At 41.7% G+C, this 18,602-nt stretch overlaps 21 non-coding genes across 21 annotated transcripts; all 21 read right to left on the bottom strand.

Annotated features, from left to right (window-relative positions):
- Window positions 1-1,745: 1,745 nt before the first annotated feature.
- Window positions 1,746-1,817, bottom strand: TRNAE-UUC (transfer RNA glutamic acid (anticodon UUC)). The gene has a single exon. It is a non-coding gene; the product is annotated as a tRNA-Glu (tRNA).
- A 303-nt stretch (window positions 1,818-2,120) lies between these two features.
- TRNAY-GUA (transfer RNA tyrosine (anticodon GUA)) lies at window positions 2,121-2,206 on the bottom strand. Its single transcript is given in 2 exon segments — window positions 2,121-2,156; window positions 2,170-2,206. It is a non-coding gene; the product is annotated as a tRNA-Tyr (tRNA).
- Window positions 2,207-2,370: 164 nt separating this feature from the next.
- TRNAG-UCC (transfer RNA glycine (anticodon UCC)) lies at window positions 2,371-2,442 on the bottom strand. The gene has a single exon. It is a non-coding gene; the product is annotated as a tRNA-Gly (tRNA).
- Window positions 2,443-3,172: 730 nt separating this feature from the next.
- Window positions 3,173-3,258, bottom strand: TRNAY-GUA (transfer RNA tyrosine (anticodon GUA)). The gene is given in 2 exon segments: window positions 3,173-3,208; window positions 3,222-3,258. It is a non-coding gene; the product is annotated as a tRNA-Tyr (tRNA).
- Window positions 3,259-5,331: 2,073 nt separating this feature from the next.
- Window positions 5,332-5,403, bottom strand: TRNAE-UUC (transfer RNA glutamic acid (anticodon UUC)). Its single transcript has one exon. It is a non-coding gene; the product is annotated as a tRNA-Glu (tRNA).
- Window positions 5,404-5,706: 303 nt separating this feature from the next.
- Window positions 5,707-5,792, bottom strand: TRNAY-GUA (transfer RNA tyrosine (anticodon GUA)). The gene is given in 2 exon segments: window positions 5,707-5,742; window positions 5,756-5,792. It is a non-coding gene; the product is annotated as a tRNA-Tyr (tRNA).
- A 164-nt stretch (window positions 5,793-5,956) lies between these two features.
- On the bottom strand, window positions 5,957-6,028 carry TRNAG-UCC (transfer RNA glycine (anticodon UCC)). Its single transcript has one exon. It is a non-coding gene; the product is annotated as a tRNA-Gly (tRNA).
- Window positions 6,029-7,864: 1,836 nt separating this feature from the next.
- Window positions 7,865-7,936, bottom strand: TRNAE-UUC (transfer RNA glutamic acid (anticodon UUC)). The gene has a single exon. It is a non-coding gene; the product is annotated as a tRNA-Glu (tRNA).
- A 303-nt stretch (window positions 7,937-8,239) lies between these two features.
- Window positions 8,240-8,325, bottom strand: TRNAY-GUA (transfer RNA tyrosine (anticodon GUA)). The gene is given in 2 exon segments: window positions 8,240-8,275; window positions 8,289-8,325. It is a non-coding gene; the product is annotated as a tRNA-Tyr (tRNA).
- Window positions 8,326-8,489: 164 nt separating this feature from the next.
- TRNAG-UCC (transfer RNA glycine (anticodon UCC)) lies at window positions 8,490-8,561 on the bottom strand. Its single transcript has one exon. It is a non-coding gene; the product is annotated as a tRNA-Gly (tRNA).
- A 1,836-nt stretch (window positions 8,562-10,397) lies between these two features.
- On the bottom strand, window positions 10,398-10,469 carry TRNAE-UUC (transfer RNA glutamic acid (anticodon UUC)). Its single transcript has one exon. It is a non-coding gene; the product is annotated as a tRNA-Glu (tRNA).
- Window positions 10,470-10,772: 303 nt separating this feature from the next.
- Window positions 10,773-10,858, bottom strand: TRNAY-GUA (transfer RNA tyrosine (anticodon GUA)). Its single transcript is given in 2 exon segments — window positions 10,773-10,808; window positions 10,822-10,858. It is a non-coding gene; the product is annotated as a tRNA-Tyr (tRNA).
- Window positions 10,859-11,023: 165 nt separating this feature from the next.
- TRNAG-UCC (transfer RNA glycine (anticodon UCC)) lies at window positions 11,024-11,095 on the bottom strand. Its single transcript has one exon. It is a non-coding gene; the product is annotated as a tRNA-Gly (tRNA).
- Window positions 11,096-12,931: 1,836 nt separating this feature from the next.
- TRNAE-UUC (transfer RNA glutamic acid (anticodon UUC)) lies at window positions 12,932-13,003 on the bottom strand. Its single transcript has one exon. It is a non-coding gene; the product is annotated as a tRNA-Glu (tRNA).
- Window positions 13,004-13,306: 303 nt separating this feature from the next.
- Window positions 13,307-13,392, bottom strand: TRNAY-GUA (transfer RNA tyrosine (anticodon GUA)). Its single transcript is given in 2 exon segments — window positions 13,307-13,342; window positions 13,356-13,392. It is a non-coding gene; the product is annotated as a tRNA-Tyr (tRNA).
- Window positions 13,393-13,556: 164 nt separating this feature from the next.
- Window positions 13,557-13,628, bottom strand: TRNAG-UCC (transfer RNA glycine (anticodon UCC)). The gene has a single exon. It is a non-coding gene; the product is annotated as a tRNA-Gly (tRNA).
- Window positions 13,629-15,464: 1,836 nt separating this feature from the next.
- TRNAE-UUC (transfer RNA glutamic acid (anticodon UUC)) lies at window positions 15,465-15,536 on the bottom strand. The gene has a single exon. It is a non-coding gene; the product is annotated as a tRNA-Glu (tRNA).
- A 303-nt stretch (window positions 15,537-15,839) lies between these two features.
- TRNAY-GUA (transfer RNA tyrosine (anticodon GUA)) lies at window positions 15,840-15,925 on the bottom strand. Its single transcript is given in 2 exon segments — window positions 15,840-15,875; window positions 15,889-15,925. It is a non-coding gene; the product is annotated as a tRNA-Tyr (tRNA).
- Window positions 15,926-16,089: 164 nt separating this feature from the next.
- On the bottom strand, window positions 16,090-16,161 carry TRNAG-UCC (transfer RNA glycine (anticodon UCC)). Its single transcript has one exon. It is a non-coding gene; the product is annotated as a tRNA-Gly (tRNA).
- A 1,836-nt stretch (window positions 16,162-17,997) lies between these two features.
- On the bottom strand, window positions 17,998-18,069 carry TRNAE-UUC (transfer RNA glutamic acid (anticodon UUC)). Its single transcript has one exon. It is a non-coding gene; the product is annotated as a tRNA-Glu (tRNA).
- A 303-nt stretch (window positions 18,070-18,372) lies between these two features.
- Window positions 18,373-18,458, bottom strand: TRNAY-GUA (transfer RNA tyrosine (anticodon GUA)). The gene is given in 2 exon segments: window positions 18,373-18,408; window positions 18,422-18,458. It is a non-coding gene; the product is annotated as a tRNA-Tyr (tRNA).
- Window positions 18,459-18,602: the final 144 nt, after the last annotated feature.

Genomic DNA, 18,602 nt, shown 5'->3' with positions numbered 1-18,602 from the left:
ACCATTTTCCTCCCGTTTTTTTCCAAAGCCATTTTTTGTTTGTGGGAAATGATGTCATATCCCGGCGCTCAGACTCAGCAGCACTCAGAGGATGCTCACTCTCTATGGAGGTTGCGTAACGTTTTCTTTAATTTCATAAAAATGAACCCTGCTGATGATGTCCTGGGAAAGGCTGGGTTTTGAGACCCTTGAGTTTTAAGATAATGTGAGTTAGATCCAGTCTGATATACAACGAAGGTAAAAGAAGTGTGGAACCAGTTTTCACAGAGCCCGATAGATCTGCTACATGGGTGGTTTTAGGAGTTCTGCATATGTAGATGTTATTGTGTCATTTTGCAGCCTTTAGCAGAATTTATTTTTATGTGGAATATGGAATGTTTCATCAGAACATTTAGAAATCTGGCCGAATTTCAGGAAATGTTAAAAATTGTCATCTTCTGCCTTGGTCAGATCCTGTGCTCTGGCCTGGCTTCTTTCTACACTTAAGCTTCTTTAGCGTAGCGGTTAGAGCGTTTGCCTCACGTGAGAAAGGTCCCCGGTTCGAAACTGGGTAGAAACGTTTCTTTTCATTATTCCCATTTAACATACAGAACCGATGACTTCATCACCAAAGAGGGCAATCTGCTCCTCAGTTTTGTACCAGAAGGTGGTGCTGTTGCCCTAGGTCTTGGCCTAGTCAAGAAAATGGTGGTCAATCTACTGATGTCTTTCTTTCAGGTAAATGACTGGTGCTTCACATACTTTTTGCTTTGTTGCTTTAGTGTATTCCTTTGTTTTTCTTGTTTGCAATTTGGATGTTGAGATGATTTTTCCATGATATGTTTGAACCTGATGCAGAACTCACTCTAACTATAAAATGAAATACCTGGTCAGTATATTGTGGTGCTATCAAATCTATACATATAATGTAATGTTGTTATAATTACAGCTGTTTTGTGATTCGTACGGATAGTTACCTGTAAGTTGTCGGTGGCCAGACTGGGGATAACTAAGCAGCACTGGCAGTTTCAGGAATTCCACCCTGCCTCCAGCAATCATCAGATATAGAAGATATAATACTTGATCCCTTTATGCCCATCTCATGGTGATGGGGCTGCCCTGAGAACAAGAGCAGTATGATCAGGTTTTATCATAAGTTTGTCCTGTGTTATTCACTTTTCCCGCAGTGACAGTTTCTTTTACATAAATAGAATTTTCTGAAGGGATAAATTATACATATTACATATAAAACATATACACTTTATGAAAGGATGTGGACACCCCTCCTAATTATTGAGTTTAGGTATTTCAGCCACATCCATTGCTAACAGGTGTATAAAATCAAGCACATAGTCGACCATCTCCCTAGACAGACATTGGCATTATGTCTCCCTTTTCCTCTTCATCTATCTTTGTTCTCTTTATCTCCCAACCCTTTCTCTTTACCTCTCCCTGTTTGTCTACCTTTTCTTTACCGCTACCTTTTGTCACTTCCTCTCCCATTTTCTTTAATCTATCCTCCTTTTCTTTAATCTCTCCATTTTCATTATCTTTCCTCCTGTTGCATTTTATATAATCTCTCTTATCTATTTCTCCCCTTTCTGATGTTCCTTGACCAGCCCAAAGAGGTAAGGAATCTGGCCCAGTATTTTGAGGTGGATATTCAGGTAAGGTGAGCGCTTTAGATGTTGGGGAATATGATTAATGCTATTTGATTTGACCAACTAGCAAATGGATAGCAACATGGGGTTCCAATAAAAACTAGCTTCCCATACCAGGAGTCGAACCCGGGCCGCCTGGGTGAAAACCAGGAATCCTAACCGCTAGACCGTATGGGATACATGTCTACACCCCTGCGCACACCACATGGGATTGTGTATGTGACGGAGCATCCACAGATCCTATAGGAGGTGAACCTTTTTATTTTAAAATACAGTTGTAATGCCTGTCAGTCCGCGGCTGCAGTTGATGAGTTCCTGTTCCAATGATCTTTGTGAGATGCGTCAGAGTTATAGTTTCTTTGGATCTTCCCAGATAAAGTGGTCCTTTTGCTGACCACGGAATTCGCACCTAAAGTCCACTCTTCACTCTGTAGGATCAACCTACCATTTTTTTTCCCGTCTCACAAAAATAAAGAGCATTCCTTCGAGCCGGAATCGAACCAGCGACCTAAGGATGTCTGATTGTTTTCTACAGTCCTCCGCTCTACCAGCTGAGCTATCGAAGGTCATGATTTGGTGCGCTGTCCATGCTGACTGTACCTGGAGCAGCCCCTCCCTCACCAACATGGTATGCATTGTGTTACAAGCTACAGCAAGTTGAAGGGTTAACATTGCAAACGGCTTGAAACTTACTGAATAGACTCGGATGTGTAAAAAAAAAAATAAACGCTGCGTTGGCCGGGAATCGAACCCGGGTCAACTGCTTGGAAGGCAGCTATGCTCACCACTATACCACCAACGCTGGACAGAGAGATAGGCTTTAAACCAGAGATGGGAAGGTCTGTGGAAAAAAAAAAACGAAAAAAAACCCCCAAAAAAACATGAGAAAAAAAACCATTTTCCTCCCGTTTTTTTCCAAAGCCATTTTTTGTTTGTGGGAAATGATGTCATATCCCGGCGCTCAGACTCAGCAGCACTCAGAGGATGCTCACTCTCTATGGAGGTTGCGTAACGTTTTCTTTAATTTCATAAAAATGAACCCTGCTGATGATGTCCTGGGAAAGGCTGGGTTTTGAGACCCTTGAGTTTTAAGATAATGTGAGTTAGATCCAGTCTGATATACAACGAAGGTAAAAGAATTGTGGAACCAGTTTTCACAGAGCCCGATAGATCTGCTACATGGGTGGTTTTAGGAGTTCTGCATATGTAGATGTTATTGTGTCATTTTGCAGCCTTTAGCAGAATTTATTTTTATGTGGAATATGGAATGTTTCATCAGAACATTTAGAAATCTGGCCGAATTTCAGGAAATGTTAAAAATTGTCATCTTCTGCCTTGGTCAGATCCTGTGCTCTGGCCTGGCTTCTTTCTACACTTAAGCTTCTTTAGCGTAGCGGTTAGAGCGTTTGCCTCACGTGAGAAAGGTCCCCGGTTCGAAACTGGGTAGAAACGCTTGTTTTCATTATTCCCATTTAACACTCTGTAGGATCAACCTACCATTTTTTTTCCCGTCTCACAAAAATAAAGAGCATTCCTTCGAGCCGGAATCGAACCAGCGACCTAAGGATGTCTGATTGTTTTCTACAGTCCTCCGCTCTACCAGCTGAGCTATCGAAGGTCATGATTTGGTTCGCTGTCCATGCTGACTGTACCTGGAGCAGCCCCTCCCTCACCAACATGGTATGCATTGTGTTACAAGCTACAGCAAGTTGAAGGGTTAACATTGCAAACGGCTTGAAACTTACTGAATAGACTCGGATGTGTAAAAAAAAAAAATAAACGCTGGGTTGGCCGGGAATCAAACCCGGGTCAACTGCTTGGAAGGCAGCTATTCTCACCACTATACCACCAACGCTGGACAGAGGGATAGACTTTAAACCAGAGATGGGAAGGTCTGTGGAAAAAAAAAAACGAAAAAAAACCCCCAAAAAAACATGAGAAAAAAAACCATTTTCCTCCCGTTTTTTTCCAAAGCCATTTTTTGTTTGTGGGAAATGATGTCATATCCCGGCGCTCAGACTCAGCAGCACTCAGAGGATGCTCACTCTCTATGGAGGTTGCGTAACGTTTTCTTTAATTTCATAAAAATGAACCCTGCTGATGATGTCCTGGGAAAGGCTGGGTTTTGAGACCCTTGAGTTTTAAGATAATGTGAGTTAGATCCAGTCTGATATACAACGAAGGTAAAAGAAGTGTGGAACCAGTTTTCACAGAGCCCGATAGATCTGCTACATGGGTGGTTTTAGGAGTTCTGCATATGTAGATGTTATTGTGTCATTTTGCAGCCTTTAGCAGAATTTATTTTTATGTGGAATATGGAATGTTTCATCAGAACATTTAGAAATCTGGCCGAATTTCAGGAAATGTTAAAAATTGTCATCTTCTGCCTTGGTCAGATCCTGTGCTCTGGCCTGGCTTCTTTCTACACTTAAGCTTCTTTAGCGTAGCAGTTAGAGCGTTTGCCTCACGTGAGAAAGGTCCCCGGTTCGAAACTGGGTAGAAACGTTTCTTTTCATTATTCCCATTTAACATACAGAACCGATGACTTCATCACCAAAGAGGGCAATCTGCTCCTCAGTTTTGTACCAGAAGGTGGTGCTGTTGCCCTAGGTCTTGGCCTAGTCAAGAAAATGGTGGTCAATCTACTGATGTCTTTCTTTCAGGTAAATGACTGGTGCTTCACATACTTTTTGCTTTGTTGCTTTAGTGTATTCCTTTGTTTTTCTTGTTTGCAATTTGGATGTTGAGATGATTTTTCCATGATATGTTTGAACCTGATGCAGAACTCACTCTAACTATAAAATGAAATACCTGGTCAGTATATTGTGGTGCTATCAAATCTATACATATAATGTAATGTTGTTATAATTACAGCTGTTTTGTGATTCGTACGGATAGTTACCTGTAAGTTGTCGGTGGCCAGACTGGGGATAACTAAGCAGCACTGGCAGTTTCAGGAATTCCACCCTGCCTCCAGCAATCATCAGATATAGAAGATATAATACTTGATCCCTTTATGCCCATCTCATGGTGATGGGGCTGCCCTGAGAACAAGAGCAGTATGATCAGGTTTTATCATAAGTTTGTCCTGTGTTATTCACTTTTCCCGCAGTGACAGTTTCTTTTACATAAATAGAATTTTCTGAAGGGATAAATTATACATATTACATATAAAACATATACACTTTATGAAAGGATGTGGACACCCCTCCTAATTATTGAGTTTAGGTATTTCAGCCACATCCATTGCTAACAGGTGTATAAAATCAAGCACATAGTCGACCATCTCCCTAGACAGACATTGGCATTATGTCTCCCTTTTCCTCTTCATCTATCTTTGTTCTCTTTATCTCCCAACCCTTTCTCTTTACCTCTCCCTGTTTGTCTACCTTTTCTTTACCGCTACCTTTTGTCACTTCCTCTCCCATTTTCTTTAATCTATCCTCCTTTTCTTTAATCTCTCCATTTTCATTATCTTTCCTCCTGTTGCATTTTATATAATCTCTCTTATCTATTTCTCCCCTTTCTGATGTTCCTTGACCAGCCCAAAGAGGTAAGGAATCTGGCCCAGTATTTTGAGGTGGATATTCAGGTAAGGTGAGCGCTTTAGATGTTGGGGAATATGATTAATGCTATTTGATTTGACCAACTAGCAAATGGATAGCAACATGGGGTTCCAATAAAAACTAGCTTCCCATACCGGGAGTCGAACCCGGGCCGCCTGGGTGAAAACCAGGAATCCTAACCGCTAGACCATATGGGATACATGTCTACACCCCTGCGCACACCACATGGGATTGTGTATGTGACGGAGCATCCACAGATCCTATAGGAGGTGAACCTTTTTATTTTAAAATACAGTTGTAATGCCTGTCAGTCCGCGGCTGCAGTTGATGAGTTCCTGTTCCAATGATCTTTGTGAGATGCGTCAGAGTTATAGTTTCTTTGGATCTTCCCAGATAAAGTGGTCCTTTTGCTGACCACGGAATTCGCACCTAAAGTCCACTCTTCACTCTGTAGGATCAACCTACCATTTTTTTTCCCGTCTCACAAAAATAAAGAGCATTCCTTCGAGCCGGAATCGAACCAGCGACCTAAGGATGTCTGATTGTTTTCTACAGTCCTCCGCTCTACCAGCTGAGCTATCGAAGGTCATGATTTGGTGCGCTGTCCATGCTGACTGTACCTGGAGCAGCCCCTCCCTCACCAACATGGTATGCATTGTGTTACAAGCTACAGCAAGTTGAAGGGTTAACATTGCAAACGGCTTGAAACTTACTGAATAGACTCGGATGTGTAAAAAAAAAAATAAACGCTGCGTTGGCCGGGAATCGAACCCGGGTCAACTGCTTGGAAGGCAGCTATGCTCACCACTATACCACCAACGCTGGACAGAGAGATAGGCTTTAAACCAGAGATGGGAAGGTCTGCGGAAAAAAAAAAACGAAAAAAACCCCCCCAAAAAACATGAGAAAAAAAACCATTTTCCTCCCGTTTTTTTCCAAAGCCATTTTTTGTTTGTGGGAAATGATGTCATATCCCGTCGCTCAGACTCAGCAGCACTCAGAGGATGCTCACTCTCTATGGAGGTTGCGTAACGTTTTCTTTAATTTCATAAAAATGAACCCTGCTGATGATGTCCTGGGAATGGCTGGGTTTTGAGACCCTTGAGTTTTAAGATAATGTGAGTTAGATCCAGTCTGATATACAACGAAGGTAAAAGAAGTGTGGAACCAGTTTTCACAGAGCCCGATAGATCTGCTACATGGGTGGTTTTAGGAGTTCTGCATATGTAGATGTTATTGTGTCATTTTGCAGCCTTTAGCAGAATTTATTTTTATGTGGAATATGGAATGTTTCATCAGAACATTTAGAAATCTGGCCGAATTTCAGGAAATGTTAAAAATTGTCATCTTCTGCCTTGGTCAGATCCTGTGCTCTGGCCTGGCTTCTTTCTACACTTAAGCTTCTTTAGCGTAGCGGTTAGAGCGTTTGCCTCACGTGAGAAAGGTCCCCGGTTCGAAACTGGGTAGAAACGTTTCTTTTCATTATTCCCATTTAACATACAGAACCGATGACTTCATCACCAAAGAGGGCAATCTGCTCCTCAGTTTTGTACCAGAAGGTGGTGCTGTTGCCCTAGGTCTTGGCCTAGTCAAGAAAATGGTGGTCAATCTACTGATGTCTTTCTTTCAGGTAAATGACTGGTGCTTCACATACTTTTTGCTTTGTTGCTTTAGTGTATTCCTTTGTTTTTCTTGTTTGCAATTTGGATGTTGAGATGATTTTTCCATGATATGTTTGAACCTGATGCAGAACTCACTCTAACTATAAAATGAAATACCTGGTCAGTATATTGTGGTGCTATCAAATCTATACATATAATGTAATGTTGTTATAATTACAGCTGTTTTGTGATTCGTACGGATAGTTACCTGTAAGTTGTCGGTGGCCAGACTGGGGATAACTAAGCAGCACTGGCAGTTTCAGGAATTCCACCCTGCCTCCAGCAATCATCAGATATAGAAGATATAATACTTGATCCCTTTATGCCCATCTCATGGTGATGGGGCTGCCCTGAGAACAAGAGCAGTATGATCAGGTTTTATCATAAGTTTGTCCTGTGTTATTCACTTTTCCCGCAGTGACAGTTTCTTTTACATAAATAGAATTTTCTGAAGGGATAAATTATACATATTACATATAAAACATATACACTTTATGAAAGGATGTGGACACCCCTCCTAATTATTGAGTTTAGGTATTTCAGCCACATCCATTGCTAACAGGTGTATAAAATCAAGCACATAGTCGACCATCTCCCTAGACAGACATTGGCATTATGTCTCCCTTTTCCTCTTCATCTATCTTTGTTCTCTTTATCTCCCAACCCTTTCTCTTTACCTCTCCCTGTTTGTCTACCTTTTCTTTACCGCTACCTTTTGTCACTTCCTCTCCCATTTTCTTTAATCTATCCTCCTTTTCTTTAATCTCTCCATTTTCATTATCTTTCCTCCTGTTGCATTTTATATAATCTCTCTTATCTATTTCTCCCCTTTCTGATGTTCCTTGACCAGCCCAAAGAGGTAAGGAATCTGGCCCAGTATTTTGAGGTGGATATTCAGGTAAGGTGAGCGCTTTAGATGTTGGGGAATATGATTAATGCTATTTGATTTGACCAACTAGCAAATGGATAGCAACATGGGGTTCCAATAAAAACTAGCTTCCCATACCGGGAGTCGAACCCGGGCCGCCTGGGTGAAAACCAGGAATCCTAACCGCTAGACCATATGGGATACATGTCTACACCCCTGCGCACACCACATGGGATTGTGTATGTGACGGAGCATCCACAGATCCTATAGGAGGTGAACCTTTTTATTTTAAAATACAGTTGTAATGCCTGTCAGTCCGCGGCTGCAGTTGATGAGTTCCTGTTCCAATGATCTTTGTGAGATGCGTCAGAGTTATAGTTTCTTTGGATCTTCCCAGATAAAGTGGTCCTTTTGCTGACCACGGAATTCGCACCTAAAGTCCACTCTTCACTCTGTAGGATCAACCTACCATTTTTTTTCCCGTCTCACAAAAATAAAGAGCATTCCTTCGAGCCGGAATCGAACCAGCGACCTAAGGATGTCTGATTGTTTTCTACAGTCCTCCGCTCTACCAGCTGAGCTATCGAAGGTCATGATTTGGTGCGCTGTCCATGCTGACTGTACCTGGAGCAGCCCCTCCCTCACCAACATGGTATGCATTGTGTTACAAGCTACAGCAAGTTGAAGGGTTAACATTGCAAACGGCTTGAAACTTACTGAATAGACTCGGATGTGTAAAAAAAAAAATAAACGCTGCGTTGGCCGGGAATCGAACCCGGGTCAACTGCTTGGAAGGCAGCTATGCTCACCACTATACCACCAACGCTGGACAGAGAGATAGGCTTTAAACCAGAGATGGGAAGGTCTGTGGAAAAAAAAAAACGAAAAAAAACCCCCAAAAAAACATGAGAAAAAAAACCATTTTCCTCCCGTTTTTTTCCAAAGCCATTTTTTGTTTGTGGGAAATGATGTCATATCCCGGCGCTCAGACTCAGCAGCACTCAGAGGATGCTCACTCTCTATGGAGGTTGCGTAACGTTTTCTTTAATTTCATAAAAATGAACCCTGCTGATGATGTCCTGGGAAAGGCTGGGTTTTGAGACCCTTGAGTTTTAAGATAATGTGAGTTAGATCCAGTCTGATATACAACGAAGGTAAAAGAATTGTGGAACCAGTTTTCACAGAGCCCGATAGATCTGCTACATGGGTGGTTTTAGGAGTTCTGCATATGTAGATGTTATTGTGTCATTTTGCAGCCTTTAGCAGAATTTATTTTTATGTGGAATATGGAATGTTTCATCAGAACATTTAGAAATCTGGCCGAATTTCAGGAAATGTTAAAAATTGTCATCTTCTGCCTTGGTCAGATCCTGTGCTCTGGCCTGGCTTCTTTCTACACTTAAGCTTCTTTAGCGTAGCGGTTAGAGCGTTTGCCTCACGTGAGAAAGGTCCCCGGTTCGAAACTGGGTAGAAACGCTTCTTTTCATTATTCCCATTTAACATACAGAACCGATGACTTCATCACCAAAGAGGGCAATCTGCTCCTCAGTTTTGTACCAGAAGGTGGTGCTGTTGCCCTAGGTCTTGGCCTAGTCAAGAAAATGGTGGTCAATCTACTGATGTCTTTCTTTCAGGTAAATGACTGGTGCTTCACATACTTTTTGCTTTGTTGCTTTAGTGTATTCCTTTGTTTTTCTTGTTTGCAATTTGGATGTTGAGATGATTTTTCCATGATATGTTTGAACCTGATGCAGAACTCACTCTAACTATAAAATGAAATACCTGGTCAGTATATTGTGGTGCTATCAAATCTATACATATAATGTAATGTTGTTATAATTACAGCTGTTTTGTGATTCGTACGGATAGTTACCTGTAAGTTGTCGGTGGCCAGACTGGGGATAACTAAGCAGCACTGGCAGTTTCAGGAATTCCACCCTGCCTCCAGCAATCATCAGATATAGAAGATATAATACTTGATCCCTTTATGCCCATCTCATGGTGATGGGGCTGCCCTGAGAACAAGAGCAGTATGATCAGGTTTTACCATAAGTTTGTCCTGTGTTATTCACTTTTCCCGCAGTGACAGTTTCTTTTACATAAATAGAATTTTCTGAAGGGATAAATTATACATATTACATATAAAACATATACACTTTATGAAAGGATGTGGACACCCCTCCTAATTATTGAGTTTAGGTATTTCAGCCACATCCATTGCTAACAGGTGTATAAAATCAAGCACATAGTCGACCATCTCCCTAGACAGACATTGGCATTATGTCTCCCTTTTCCTCTTCATCTATCTTTGTTCTCTTTATCTCCCAACCCTTTCTCTTTACCTCTCCCTGTTTGTCCACTTTTTCTTTACCGCTACCTTTTGTCACTTCCTCTCCCATTTTCTTTAATCTATCCTCCTTTTCTTTAATCTCTCCATTTTCATTATCTTTCCTCCTGTTGCATTTTATATAATCTCTCTTATCTATTTCTCCCCTTTCTGATGTTCCTTGACCAGCCCAAAGAGGTAAGGAATCTGGCCCAGTATTTTGAGGTGGATATTCAGGTAAGGTGAGCGCTTTAGATGTTGGGGAATATGATTAATGCTATTTGATTTGACCAACTAGCAAATGGATAGCAACATGGGGTTCCAATAAAAACTAGCTTCCCATACCGGGAGTCGAACCCGGGCCGCCTGGGTGAAAACCAGGAATCCTAACCGCTAGACCATATGGGATACATGTCTACACCCCTGCGCACACCACATGGGATTGTGTATGTGACGGAGCATCCACAGATCCTATAGGAGGTGAACCTTTTTATTTTAAAATACAGTTGTAATGCCTGTCAGTCCGCGGCTGCAGTTGATGAGTTCCTGTTCCAATGATCTTTGTGAGATGCGTCAGAGTTATAGTTTCTTTGGATCTTCCCAGATAAAGTGGTCCTTTTGCTGACCACGGAATTCGCACCTAAAGTCCACTCTTCACTCTGTAGGATCAATCTACCATTTTTTTTCCCGTCTCACAAAAATAAAGAGCATTCCTTCGAGCCGGAATCGAACCAGCGACCTAAGGATGTCTGATTGTTTTCTACAGTCCTCCGCTCTACCAGCTGAGCTATCGAAGGTCATGATTTGGTGCGCTGTCCATGCTGACTGTACCTGGAGCAGCCCCTCCCTCACCAACATGGTATGCATTGTGTTACAAGCTACAGCAAGTTGAAGGGTTAACATTGCAAACGGCTTGAAACTTACTGAATAGACTCGGATGTGTAAAAAAAAAAAATAAACGCTGTGTTGGCCGGGAATCGAACCCGGGTCAACTGCTTGGAAGGCAGCTATGCTCACCACTATACCACCAACGCTGGACAGAGAGGTAGGCTTTAAACCAGAGATGGGAAGGTCTGCGGAAAAAAAAAAACGAAAAAAAAACCCCAAAAAAACATGAGAAAAAAAACCATTTTCCTCCCGTTTTTTTCCAAAGCCATTTTGTGTTTGTGGGAAATGATGTCATATCCCGGCGCTCAGACTCAGCAGCACTCAGAGGATGCTCACTCTCTATGGAGGTTGCGTAACGTTTTCTTTAATTTCATAAAAATGAACCCTGCTGATGATGTCCTGGGAAAGGCTGGGTTTTGAGACCCTTGAGTTTTAAGATAATGTGAGTTAGATCCAGTCTGATATACAACGAAGGTAAAAGAAGTGTGGAACCAGTTTTCACAGAGCCCGATAGATCTGCTACATGGGTGGTTTTAGGAGTTCTGCATATGTAGATGTTATTGTGTCATTTTGCAGCCTTTAGCAGAATTTATTTTTATGTGGAATATGGAATGTTTCATCAGAACATTTAGAAATCTGGCCGAATTTCAGGAAATGTTAAAAATTGTCATCTTCTGCCTTGGTCCGATCCTGTGCTCTGGCCTGGCTTCTTTCTACACTTAAGCTTCTTTAGCGTAGCGGTTAGAGCGTTTGCCTCACGTGAGAAAGGTCCCCGGTTCGGAACTGGGTAGAAACGCTTCTTTTCATTATTCCCATTTAACATACAGAACCGATGACTTCATCACCAAAGAGGGCAATCTGCTCCTCAGTTTTGTACCAGAAGGTGGTGCTGTTGCCCTAGGTCTTGGCCTAGTCAAGAAAATGGTGGTCAATCTACTGATGTCTTTCTTTCAGGTAAATGACTGGTGCTTCACATACTTTTTGCTTTGTTGCTTTAGTGTATTCCTTTGTTTTTCTTGTTTGCAATTTGGATGTTGAGATGATTTTTCCATGATATGTTTGAACCTGATGCAGAACTCACTCTAACTATAAAATGAAATACCTGGTCAGTATATTGTGGTGCTATCAAATCTATACATATAATGTAATGTTGTTATAATTACAGCTGTTTTGTGATTCGTACGGATAGTTACCTGTAAGTTGTCGGTGGCCAGACTGGGGATAACTAAGCAGCACTGGCAGTTTCAGGAATTCCACCCTGCCTCCAGCAATCATCAGATATAGAAGATATAATACTTGATCCCTTTATGCCCATCTCATGGTGATGGGGCTGCCCTGAGAACAAGAGCAGTATGATCAGGTTTTATCATAAGTTTGTCCTGTGTTATTCACTTTTCCCGCAGTGACAGTTTCTTTTACATAAATAGAATTTTCTGAAGGGATAAATTATACATATTACATATAAAACATATACACTTTATGAAAGGATGTGGACACCCCTCCTAATTATTGAGTTTAGGTATTTCAGCCACATCCATTGCTAACAGGTGTATAAAATCAAGCACATAGTCGACCATCTCCCTAGACAGACATTGGCATTATGTCTCCCTTTTCCTCTTCATCTATCTTTGTTCTCTTTATCTCCCAACCCTTTCTCTTTACCTCTCCCTGTTTGTCCACTTTTTCTTTACCGCTACCTTTTGTCACTTCCTCTCCCATTTTCTTTAATCTATCCTCCTTTTCTTTAATCTCTCCATTTTCATTATCTTTCCTCCTGTTGCATTTTATATAATCTCTCTTATCTATTTCTCCCCTTTCTGATGTTCCTTGACCAGCCCAAAGAGGTAAGGAATCTGGCCCAGTATTTTGAGGTGGATATTCAGGTAAGGTGAGCGCTTTAGATGTTGGGGAATATGATTAATGCTATTTGATTTGACCAACTAGCAAATGGATAGCAACATGGGGTTCCAATAAAAACTAGCTTCCCATACCGGGAGTCGAACCCGGGCCGCCTGGGTGAAAACCAGGAATCCTAACCGCTAGACCATATGGGATACATGTCTACACCCCTGCGCACACCACATGGGATTGTGTATGTGACGGAGCATCCACAGATCCTATAGGAGGTGAACCTTTTTATTTTAAAATACAGTTGTAATGCCTGTCAGTCCGCGGCTGCAGTTGATGAGTTCCTGTTCCAATGATCTTTGTGAGATGCGTCAGAGTTATAGTTTCTTTGGATCTTCCCAGATAAAGTGGTCCTTTTGCTGACCACGGAATTCGCACCTAAAGTCCACTCTTCACTCTGTAGGATCAACCTACCATTTTTTTTCCCGTCTCACAAAAATAAAGAGCATTCCTTCGAGCCGGAATCGAACCAGCGACCTAAGGATGTCTGATTGTTTTCTACAGTCCTCCGCTCTACCAGCTGAGCTATCGAAGGTCATGATTTGGTGCGCTGTCCATGCTGACTGTACCTGGAGCAGCCCCTCCCTCACCAACATGGTATGCATTGTGTTACAAGCTACAGCAAGTTGAAGGGTTAACATTGCAAACGGCTTGAAACTTACTGAATAGACTCGGATGTGTAAAAAAAAAAATAAACGCTGCGTTGGCCGGGAATCGAACCCGGGTCAACTGCTTGGAAGGCAGCTATGCTCACCACTATACCACCAACGCTGGACAGAGAGATAGCCTTTAAACCAGGGATGGGAAGGTCTGCGGAAAAAAAAAAACGAAAAAAAAACCCCAAAAAAACATGAGAAAAAAAACCATTTTCCTCCCGTTTTTTTCCAAAGCCATTTTTTGTTTGTGGGAAATGATGTCATATCCCGGCGCTCAGACTCAGCAGCACTCAGAGGATGCTCACTCTCTATGGAGGTTGCGTAACGTTTTCTTTAATTTCATAAAAATGAACCCTGCTGATGATGTCCTGGGAAAGGCTGGGTTTTGAGACCCTTGAGTTTTAAGATAATGTGAGTTAGATCCAGTCTGATATACAACGAAGGTAAAAGAAGTGTGGAACCAGTTTTCACAGAGCCCGATAGATCTGCTACATGGGTGGTTTTAGGAGTTCTGCATATGTAGATGTTATTGTGTCATTTTGCAGCCTTTAGCAGAATTTATTTTTATGTGGAATATGGAATGTTTCATCAGAACATTTAGAAATCTGGCCGAATTTCAGGAAATGTTAAAAATTGTCATCTTCTGCCTTGGTCCGATCCTGTGCTCTGGCCTGGCTTCTTTCTACACTTAAGCTTCTTTAGCGTAGCGGTTAGAGCGTTTGCCTCACGTGAGAAAGGTCCCCGGTTCGGAACTGGGTAGAAACGCTTCTTTTCATTATTCCCATTTAACATACAGAACCGATGACTTCATCACCAAAGAGGGCAATCTGCTCCTCAGTTTTGTACCAGAAGGTGGTGCTGTTGCCCTAGGTCTTGGCCTAGTCAAGAAAATGGTGGTCAATCTACTGATGTCTTTCTTTCAGGTAAATGACTGGTGCTTCACATACTTTTTGCTTTGTTGCTTTAGTGTATTCCTTTGTTTTTCTTGTTTGCAATTTGGATGTTGAGATGATTTTTCCATGATATGTTTGAACCTGATGCAGAACTCACTCTAACTATAAAATGAAATACCTGGTCAGTATATTGTGGTGCTATCAAATCTATACATATAATGTAATGTTGTTATAATTACAGCTGTTTTGTGATTCGTACGGATAGTTACCTGTAAGTTGTCGGTGGCCAGACTGGGGATAACTAAGCAGCACTGGCAGTTTCAGGAATTCCACCCTGCCTCCAGCAATCATCAGATATAGAAGATATAATACTTGATCCCTTTATGCCCATCTCATGGTGATGGGGCTGCCCTGAGAACAAGAGCAGTATGATCAGGTTTTATCATAAGTTTGTCCTGTGTTATTCACTTTTCCCGCAGTGACAGTTTCTTTTACATAAATAGAATTTTCTGAAGGGATAAATTATACATATTACATATAAAACATATACACTTTATGAAAGGATGTGGACACCCCTCCTAATTATTGAGTTTAGGTATTTCAGCCACATCCATTGCTAACAGGTGTATAAAATCAAGCACATAGTCGACCATCTCCCTAGACAGACATTGGCATTATGTCTCCCTTTTCCTCTTCATCTATCTTTGTTCTCTTTATCTCCCAACCCTTTCTCTTTACCTCTCCCTGTTTGTCCACTTTTTCTTTACCGCTACCTTTTGTCACTTCCTCTCCCATTTTCTTTAATCTATCCTCCTTTTCTTTAATCTCTCCATTTTCATTATCTTTCCTCCTGTTGCATTTTATATAATCTCTCTTATCTATTTCTCCCCTTTCTGATGTTCCTTGACCAGCCCAAAGAGGTAAGGAATCTGGCCCAGTATTTTGAGGTGGATATTCAGGTAAGGTGAGCGCTTTAGATGTTGGGGAATATGATTAATGCTATTTGATTTGACCAACTAGCAAATGGATAGCAACATGGGGTTCCAATAAAAACTAGCTTCCCATACCGGGAGTCGAACCCGGGCCGCCTGGGTGAAAACCAGGAATCCTAACCGCTAGACCATATGGGATACATGTCTACACCCCTGCGCACACCACATGGGATTGTGTATGTGACGGAGCATCCACAGATCCTATAGGAGGTGAACCTTTTTATTTTAAAATACAGTTGTAATGCCTGTCAGTCCGCGGCTGCAGTTGATGAGTTCCTGTTCCAATGATCTTTGTGAGATGCGTCAGAGTTATAGTTTCTTTGGATCTTCCCAGATAAAGTGGTCCTTTTGCTGACCACGGAATTCGCACCTAAAGTCCACTCTTCACTCTGTAGGATCAACCTACCATTTTTTTTCCCGTCTCACAAAAATAAAGAGCATTCCTTCGAGCCGGAATCGAACCAGCGACCTAAGGATGTCTGATTGTTTTCTACAGTCCTCCGCTCTACCAGCTGAGCTATCGAAGGTCATGATTTGGTGCGCTGTCCATGCTGACTGTACCTGGAGCAGCCCCTCCCTCACCAACATGGTATGCATTGTGTTACAAGCTACAGCAAGTTGAAGGGTTAACATTGCAAACGGCTTGAAACTTACTGAATAGACTCGGATGTGTAAAAAAAAAAATAAACGCTGTGTTGGCCGGGAATCGAACCCGGGTCAACTGCTTGGAAGGCAGCTATGCTCACCACTATACCACCAACGCTGGACAGAGAGATAGGCTTTAAACCAGGGATGGGAAGGTCTGCGGAAAAAAAAAAACGAAAAAAAAACCCCAAAAAAATATGAGAAAAAAAACCATTTTCCTCCCGTTTTTTTCCAAAGCCATTTTTTGTTTGTGGGAAATGATGTCATATCCCGGCGCTCAGACTCAGCAGCACTCAGAGGATGCTCACTCTCTATGGAGGTTGCGTAACGTTTTCTTTAATTTCATAAAAATGAACCCTGCTGATGATGTCCTGGGAAAGGCTGGGTTTTGAGACCCTTGAGTTTTAAGATAATGTGAGTTAGATCCAGTCTGATATACAACGAAGGTAAAAGAAGTGTGGAACCAGTTTTCACAGAGCCCGATAGATCTGCTACATGGGTGGTTTTAGGAGTTCTGCATATGTAGATGTTATTGTGTCATTTTGCAGCCTTTAGCAGAATTTATTTTTATGTGGAATATGGAATGTTTCATCAGAACATTTAGAAATCTGGCCGAATTTCAGGAAATGTTAAAAATTGTCATCTTCTGCCTTGGTCCGATCCTGTGCTCTGGCCTGGCTTCTTTCTACACTTAAGCTTCTTTAGCGTAGCGGTTAGAGCGTTTGCCTCACGTGAGAAAGGTCCCCGGTTCGGAACTGGGTAGAAACGCTTCTTTTCATTATTCCCATTTAACATACAGAACCGATGACTTCATCACCAAAGAGGGCAATCTGCTCCTCAGTTTTGTACCAGAAGGTGGTGCTGTTGCCCTAGGTCTTGGCCTAGTCAAGAAAATGGTGGTCAATCTACTGATGTCTTTCTTTCAGGTAAATGACTGGTGCTTCACATACTTTTTGCTTTGTTGCTTTAGTGTATTCCTTTGTTTTTCTTGTTTGCAATTTGGATGTTGAGATGATTTTTCCATGATATGTTTGAACCTGATGCAGAACTCACTCTAACTATAAAATGAAATACCTGGTCAGTATATTGTGGTGCTATCAAATCTATACATATAATGTAATGTTGTTATAATTACAGCTGTTTTGTGATTCGTACGGATAGTTACCTGTAAGTTGTCGGTGGCCAGACTGGGGATAACTAAGCAGCACTGGCAGTTTCAGGAATTCTACCCTGCCTCCAGCAATCATCAGATATAGAAGATATAATACTTGATCCCTTTATGCCCATCTCATGGTGATGGGGCTGCCCTGAGAACAAGAGCAGTATGATCAGGTTTTATCATAAGTTTGTCCTGTGTTATTCACTTTTCCCGCAGTGACAGTTTCTTTTACATAAATAGAATTTTCTGAAGGGATAAATTATACATATTACATATAAAACATATACACTTTATGAAAGGATGTGGACACCCCTCCTAATTATTGAGTTTAGGTATTTCAGCCACATCCATTGCTAACAGGTGTATAAAATCAAGCACATAGTCGACCATCTCCCTAGACAGACATTGGCATTATGTCTCCCTTTTCCTCTTCATCTATCTTTGTTCTCTTTATCTCCCAACCCTTTCTCTTTACCTCTCCCTGTTTGTCCACTTTTTCTTTACCGCTACCTTTTGTCACTTCCTCTCCCATTTTCTTTAATCTATCCTCCTTTTCTTTAATCTCTCCATTTTCATTATCTTTCCTCCTGTTGCATTTTATATAATCTCTCTTATCTATTTCTCCCCTTTCTGATGTTCCTTGACCAGCCCAAAGAGGTAAGGAATCTGGCCCAGTATTTTGAGGTGGATATTCAGGTAAGGTGAGCGCTTTAGATGTTGGGGAATATGATTAATGCTATTTGATTTGACCAACTAGCAAATGGATAGCAACATGGGGTTCCAATAAAAACTAGCTTCCCATACCGGGAGTCGAACCCGGGCCGCCTGGGTGAAAACCAGGAATCCTAACCGCTAGACCATATGGGATACATGTCTACACCCCTGCGCACACCACATGGGATTGTGTATGTGACGGAGCATCCACAGATCCTATAGGAGGTGAACCTTTTTATTTTAAAATACAGTTGTAATGCCTGTCAGTCCGCGGCTGCAGTTGATGAGTTCCTGTTCCAATGATCTTTGTGAGATGCGTCAGAGTTATAGTTTCTTTGGATCTTCCCAGATAAAGTGGTCCTTTTGCTGACCACGGAATTCGCACCTAAAGTCCACTCTTCACTCTGTAGGATCAACCTACCATTTTTTTTCCCGTCTCACAAAAATAAAGAGCATTCCTTCGAGCCGGAATCGAACCAGCGACCTAAGGATGTCTGATTGTTTTCTACAGTCCTCCGCTCTACCAGCTGAGCTATCGAAGGTCATGATTTGGTGCGCTGTCCATGCTGACTGTACCTGGAGCAGCCCCTCCCTCACCAACATGGTATGCATTGTGTTACAAGCTACAGCAAGTTGAAGGGTTAACATTGCAAACGGCTTGAAACTTACTGAATAGACTCGGATGT

Source organism: Spea bombifrons, chromosome 3 (assembly GCF_027358695.1).
Source record: "Spea bombifrons isolate aSpeBom1 chromosome 3, aSpeBom1.2.pri, whole genome shotgun sequence".
Classification (NCBI taxonomy): Eukaryota; Metazoa; Chordata; class Amphibia; order Anura; family Pelobatidae; genus Spea; species Spea bombifrons.
Note: the sequence above shows the minus strand (reverse complement) of the source record. Positions and strands in the feature narration are given on the sequence as shown.